The sequence below is a fragment of the Dama dama genome, chromosome 11, assembly GCF_033118175.1.
Source record: "Dama dama isolate Ldn47 chromosome 11, ASM3311817v1, whole genome shotgun sequence".
In the NCBI taxonomy this organism is placed as follows: Eukaryota; Metazoa; Chordata; class Mammalia; order Artiodactyla; family Cervidae; genus Dama; species Dama dama.
Window position 1 is genome coordinate 67,535,768 of NC_083691.1, and position 7,398 is coordinate 67,543,165.

Sequence of the window (7,398 nt, forward strand, 5' to 3'; positions counted from 1 at the left end):
GTCCGTATTTCCAGACTTTAATTAGGACTTGAGTCCCTGGAGCATATAGTGGTGGCTCTTTAGACTCTTTAGGGTCCTGGTTGACACCCCACAAGCGTATATCCTGTTGGAATTGCCCAGTGGCCATGGTATAAGACCAGAGGGACTGAGCCTCTGGATCTAGGAAGAGGTCATTGACATAAACAAAAGGTCTCCCATACAACATCTCATAAGGACTAAGATGAACCTGTTCCTTAGGGGCGATACGGGTGCAGAGGAGAGCTATTGGTAAAGCCTCTTTCCTTCTGAGGGAGGTCTCCTGGGTTATCTATCACTGATTTTAAGAATTGGTTGGCTCTTTCTACTTTTCCTGAAGACCTGAGGCCTCTAGGCACAACGGAGATAAGAAGCAATGCCCAATGCTTTAGAGACCCTTGGGTGACCTTAGAAGTAAAAGATGTCCCAGCAGACCAAATCTCAGAATGATTTCATGGAAGAGTATTTTTACTACCTCCTCAGCCTTCTCAGTCCAGGTGGGAAAGACTTCAATCCATCCTGTGAATGTATCTATCATGACTACTAGGTATTTATACCCTTGAGAAACTGGCATCTGGGTGAAGTCCATCTGCCAGTCCTCTCCTGGGTAGATCCCACACTGCTGGATGGGCTGGGCCAGCTGGGGTTTTCGAGCTCCTTGGGGGTTGTTTAATTGGCAAGTGGGACAAGAGGATACCACTTGCTTTATAGTCATTTGGAGGCGTGTTCCTCTGAAGGACCTTTCTAGTAATCTTTGGAGGGTCTTCTCCCCTAAATGAGTGGTGGCGTGTAAGGAGTTAACCAACATTCATTGGAGGTTCCCAGGCAGAAAAAGGAGTCCCTCCTTTTGGAACCACCCCATATGATCTTCTTGAAAGCCCTCACTCTTAGCTTTAAGAGTCTCACCTTCAGAAACAGATCACCAGCCCAGGTGGGATGCATGAGACACATGCTCGGGCCAGGTGCACTGGGAGGACCCAGGGGAAACGGGGGGGGGGGGGGGGAGGTGGGAGGGGGGATCGGGATGGGGAATACATGTGACTCCATGGCTGATTCATGTCAATGTATGACAAAACCCACTGCAATGTTGCGAGGTAATTAGCCTCCAACTAATAAAAATAATTGGAAAAAAAAAAAAAAAAGAGTCTCACCTTCAGTATATGAAGGAGTTTCTGGCAAATTAGTCTGCGGAACTAGGGTGGCAACCCCTATTAGGTCATGGTTCTGTAACGCTGCTCTCTTAGCTGCCTGATCAGCTGCTTGGTTCCCTCGTGCCACTTCGTGCTCCCTTTTTGGTGTCCTTTAGAATGGGAGACTGAAACTTCAGCGGGAAGATGGACTGCCTCCAAGAGCCTAAGGATTTGATCACCATATTTGATTGGGGACCCTCAGGTGGTCAAGCAGCCTCTTTCTTTCCAAATAGCAGCAAGTGCATGTAGCACCAGAAAGGCATACTTGAAGTTAAGTGTAAATGGCTTCTCTTTCTCATTTCCCAACTCTAAAGCTTGAGTCAGGGCTATAAGCTTAGCTCATTGGGCTGAAAGTTCGTGGTGGCAAAGGTTTAACCTCTATGGTCTCAAAATTGGAGACTACTGCATATCCGGCTCTTCTTTTTCCAAGACAAAGCTGCTTCCATCAGTGTACCAGATTTCCTCAGGATTCGTCAGAGGATCTTCTGACAATCCCTCTCGGGGTTTTGTCCAATAGTCCAAAGTGTCTAGACAAGAGTGAAAGGGGAGAGCACCCTTGAGGGTAGGCAGGAGGGTAGCTGGGTTAAGAACCTCACAAGAGGATATAGTCAGGCCTGGACTTTCCATCAGCACTACTTGATATCTGAGGATCCTTTGACCAGACATCCATAAACAGCTTATCCCATTCAGGAGTTGTTTCACTTGGTGGCTGGTAAAAATAGTTAGTTTGCCCCCAAAAGAGAGTTTTAAAGCCTCTTCTATCAGGACTGCAATAGCTGCAAGATTTCGAAGGCAGGGAAAGATCTCTTACCAATAAGGGAATAGGACACTCAGGGACCACCAGAAACTGGTGGGAAAGTATTTGTCCATCCCAGCAAAAAAGAAGTGCTTGGGTGAATCTTTTTGTACTTTTTTTTCCTGTAGCACCCAAAATGGTACAGGTTTGGGAGGAGAAGGCTCTGGAGTAGAAGGTCAGGACACAGTAGGTAGCCCCTGTGTCAACCAAGAAATTCTTGGACCTACCTGCCACATCCAGTTGCATCCTTGGGTCCAGACCCACGATGGTTATCTGTGACAGGTGGGCTGGCTGGAGCAGGCCACTTAAGTCCTGTTGAACCATCATGAGGGAAGGCTTGGCGCTTGACCTTGAGGCTCTTGGGTCCCGAGGGCAGAATGCTGCCCAATGTCCCAATTGATGGCATTTGTAGCAAACTGTTTTACAAGACTTGTCATGGTTTGGGCACTCTTTGGCCCAGTGTCCTGCTTGTTTACAGATTAGGCATTTGCCTCATGCCTTGTCCTTCAAGTCCTTAGGGTTTGCCATACGGCTTCCCTGGAGGGCAGCCAGCATCTGGGCATGCCTTATCTCTTTCCTTCTCTCCCTTTCCTGGGCCTTGGCCTCCCTCTCCTGTTCTGTTATAAAAAGTATTGGTGGCTGTCTGGACCATCTCATCTAAAGAGGCAGCAGGGTCCTGCTGCTGTAGCTGTTGTAACTTTGTCTGATGAATACTGGGACAGGAATTTGTCCTTTAAAATCTCCTGTCCCTCGTAAGAGTCTAAGTCCAGATTGGTAAACTCTTGGAGGGCCTCTTTTAGACTTTCCAGAAAGGAAATGGGGTTCTTGTTGGATTCCTGAGTTATTGCTGAGACCAAGCACAGTCCCACAAGTTAATAGGCTTCCTTCTATTTCCATGGGTGGACTTCCTTATGGGTGGGTTTTTTGGAAGATTATCCTACCCAGTACTGTTGGCACCTGAGAGCTGGGCGTCCCCAGGTCAGGTTGCAGATCCCCAGGCAGGCTGAGGTGTGATAGCGTCCTGGAGATTGAATTCCCAGGCAGGTCGAGGCATGTCGGCCTCCTGGAGATTGAATTCCCAGGCAGGTCGAGGCATGTCGACCTCCTGAGAATTGGGTCCCTGGGCAGGTCGAGGCAAGTTAACCTCCTGAAGCCCCTGGACTGGCAGATCCCCGAGCAGGTTGAGGTGTGACAACCTTGTGAGGACCAGATCCCTAGTCAGGTCAAGGCAGGTCAACCTCCTGACACCCCAGGCGGCAGATGGGCATCCCCAAGGTATCCAGCATGACTAGTACTGGGTAGGGTCAAGGGGTTGTGATCTTAACTCATTGATGGTTCGTCCACTGCAGATGGGAATAGATATCATGATGTAAAGCAATCCAAGCCTGTGCCCTGAGACTGGGAACGTGGCGAACTCATCATAAGCCTTATCCTCTTATTGCTCTGAGGGAATGTAAGTCACTGATTTCCTTCCCTAGTCCTCCATAAGAGCAGTTTAGGGTGTTTCCAATGGTAAACATTTCACTGTCTTAGATCCATTCTAGGTAATAACAGAAGTAATGACAAAGAAGTGGGTTATCTGGTCCTGTTAGGGGCATTAAGAGTATTTTAATAATAAGCTTGGTGGAGAGATGTGGCATATAACCAGGGGCAGGGTCCTGGTTGTAGGAGTTAGTAAGTGGCTTAAGGACACATTGATAAGCGGCAACAGACCAGATATACCATAAAAGTGGAGTGGAGATTTGATCCAGGGGATATGTTTGCAGCTTTAGGAGAAGGGTGGTAAGGGTTTGGGCCCAAACGGCCTACAGGGCTAACTCCTAAAGTGTCAAACATTGTCCCTGGGAGCCCAGTTGCTCTTGAAGGGATGCCACCAACAGATGGACTTCTAGCAGGCATTGTGTGCCTGTCACCCACCCTAGTGGGTCCACTGAGAGATGCTGTTGTCACACAGGTTGTGGGAAACATGGAAGATGAAGGTCTGAATCTCTAGAGGAATGGGTATTATACAGTATTTCCCTCCCCAAGGGCCAGCTATTTTCTGGTTGTCCCGCCAGAAGATTGTAGACAAAACATTGTGGGCCTGGATGGGGTTGAGGAAAAGAGCATGAAACAGGAGAGAAGGGGGCAGGGAATAACTATTGAAAGAATGACATAGCCCAAGCGCATAACATAAACAGATTAAAATCAAATGGGTCCAAGATGGCAGACAAGTCATATTCAACTAAACCTTGATCCTTAATCTGCAAGCTAAGTGACACATCCAGAGGCACCATGACAGTTCCAGTTCAGTTCAGTTCAGTCTCACAGTCATGTCCAACTCTTTGCAACCCCATGGACTGCAGCATGCCAGGCTTCCCTGTCCATCATGAACTCCTGCAGCCTACTCAAACTCATGTCCATTGAGTCACTGATGCCATCCAACCATCTCATCCTTTGTCATCCCCTTCTCCTCCCACCTTCAATCTTTACCAGCATCAGGGTCTTTTCCCAGTGAGTCAGTTCTTCACATCAGGTGGCCAAAGTATTGGAGTTTCAGCTTCAGCATCAGTCCTTCAATGAATATTCAGGACTGATTTCCTTTAGGATGGACTGGTTGGATCTCCTTGCAGTCCAAGGGACTCTCAAGAGTCTTCTCCAACACCACAGTTCAAAAGCATCAATTCTTCAGTGCTCACCTTTCTTTATGGTCCAACTCTCACATCCATACATGACTACTGGAAAAACCATAACTTTGACTAGACAGACTTTTGTTGGCAAAGTAATATCTCTGCTTTTTAATATGCTGTCTAGGTTGGTCATAACTTTTCTTCCAAGGAGCAAGTGTCCTTTAATTTCATGGCTATAGTCACCATCTGCAGTGATTTTGGAGCCCAACCAAAAATAATGTCTGTCACTGTTTCCATTGGTTCCCAATATATCTGCCATGAAGTGATGGGACTGGATGCCATGATCTTAGTTTTCTGAATGTTGAGTTTTAAGCCAACTTTTTCACTCTCCTCTTTTACCTTCAACAAGAGGCTCTTTAGTTCTTCTTCGCTTTCTGCCATAAGGCTGGTGTCATCTGCATATTTGAGAGTTATTGATAGTTCTCCCAGCAATCTTGATTCCAGCTTTTGCTTCATCCAGCCTGGCATTTCTCATAATGTACTCTGCATAGAAGTTAAATAAGCAGGGTGACAATATACAGCCTTGATGTACTCATTTCCCAATTTGGAACCAGTCTGCTGTTCCATGTCCAGTTCAAACTGTTGCTTCTTGACCTGCATAGAGATTTCTCAGGAGGTAGGTCAGGTGGTCTGGTATTCCCATTTCTGGAAGAATTTCCCACAGTGTGTTGTGATCCACACAGTCAAAGGCTTTGGCATAGTCAATAAAGCAAAAGTAGATGTTTTTCTGGAACTCTCTCACTTTTTCAATGATCCAACAGATGTTAGCAATTTTATCTCTGGTTCCTGTGCCTTTTCTAAAACCAGCTTGAACATCTGGAAGTTCACAGCTCATGTACTCCAAGCCAGGCTTGGAGTGTGAGATGAGTGCAATTGTGTGGTAGTTATGACAGTTCCAAGGCACTATCAAAAGACCAAGGAATGGATGGCTCCACAGTTGTTGGAATGATCCTCCCACTCATTAGCATATGAAATCACCCAGCTCACAAAAACTAACCAAACCACGTTTTGTGGCCACCATACTCGCCCTCTGCAATGGCCCACACTCTGTGGGGTGTGCTTCTCTCTGAATCTGAACAAATCCACCTCTTACCTATAGCTTTGTCTCTCACTGAATTCTTTTTGCAATGAGACATCAAGAACCTGAGCTTCATTAGGTCCCGAAACCAGGCACTGTGGGTTTTGGCCAGGCTCAAGTCCCAGTCAGATATGACTGAGTGACTAAGCATTGTACAGAGTTCCTTTCATGTGGGTTTGAGTCCCAATCTTAGGTAAATTGTTTCAAACACAACTTTCAGGAATGGAAAGATGATGACCTGCACAATCAAACAATGGCATAGATGGAGAGAGGAGCTGAAGGACAGGAGCAAAAAGCAGTGGGAAAAACGTGCTGAGGAATCCCCTTCATAACCTGCCATAAAATCTGCCAAATACCTGACCTGTGCTCACAGTTTTCATTGGCCTGATCCTTGGCACAAAGAAGATTAGGGACAGAAGAACGCTCACCTGCTTGGGCAACAGCTGCTAAGACACAGCAGATAATAGAATCTTTGGGACACACTGGGGAGTAGCCTCTGCCAGAATCCCTCAATTGCACCCACTGCCACTTGCCTGTTCACAGGGGGTTCGAGGAAACAAGAAACGAGAGACTATAAAGGAATTAAGATTTTGTTAGCTATATGTACTTCCAACCATAGGGGCAAGAACCTCCTACCTTAACCGGAGGTCTTCTGGAATCTGAGACTGAGCTGTGTGAGCTTTCTGCCAAGTTTGTTTTTGCTGTCCTGGTTTCCAGCATGCGGGGCTTCTTGTCAGTTCCACTGCACTGGGTTTCCTTTGCGTTCAGCTTTCACCACGTGAGCTTTCACCAACTTGGACTTTGGCTGTACTTGGCCTCTGCCTTGTGGGGACCAAGCCAAGGTTGTTTCAGCCAGGTTACATCCAGGTCACGGCATCAGATATGTTGGGGGAGTGTGTAATTTCCTTGGTTCTGTCTCACTGCAGCAAAAATTTGAAATGGTGGACAAGTGTTACAGCTCAGTTACAGCTCAGAGTTTTATTCACAAGCAAAGGAAGGTACACCCTCAAGGCGTGGGGTGGGCTGACCCCAAAGGAGAGGCCTCAATCCATCTTGGCTTCCTCCTTTTATACATTTGTTTCCTCCTCGCGTTGAGCGTATGCAAATTGGGCTGGCCAAGAAGGGGGCATGTTTGTTTCACCTGAAGTTCTCACTCCAGTCTGTGGATTTTCTTTTGTTCCATTTTCATGGGCTTTTCCCTTTCTTTGTCTTTTAGCCACCACCATTTTGGACTACCTTTTCCTGTTCTAACTACCTAACAGTACCTAAAACACAAAAGTGAAAATGTTACTTGCTTAGTCATGTTCTACTCTGTGTGATCCCATGGTCTGTCCATGGAATTCTCCAGGCAAGAATACTGGAGTGGGTAGCCTATCCTTTCTCCAGTGAATCTTCCCAACCCAGGAATCAAACGGGGATCTCTTGCATTGCAGGTGGATTCTTTACCAACTGAGCTGTCAGGAAAACCTAGGACACAAAAGGGCCTCAGTAAATCTCTAATTAAAGAAAGTATCTTCAATATGGGATATATTGAAAGTTTCTTTAATATGAGAAATAGCCTAATTCTTGAGCCTTTAATAAAGTGAATAGGGAAGTCATGCCTTCCTTATTCCTTGTCAACCAGACTTTTCCCAGTTTCCCCTTTGTCCA

General features: G+C 46.5%; 1 long non-coding RNA gene across 1 annotated transcript in view; it reads right to left on the reverse strand.

The window, feature by feature from the left end:
• LOC133065574 (uncharacterized) overlaps positions 1-6,464 on the reverse strand; it is a 40,088-nt gene extending 33,624 nt beyond the window's left edge. Inside the window, exon 1 of the long non-coding RNA XR_009694911.1 lies at positions 6,385-6,464. This is a non-coding gene — a long non-coding RNA (uncharacterized LOC133065574). The remainder of the gene's footprint in view (positions 1-6,384) is intronic.
• Between the last annotated feature and the right edge of the window lie 934 nt (positions 6,465-7,398).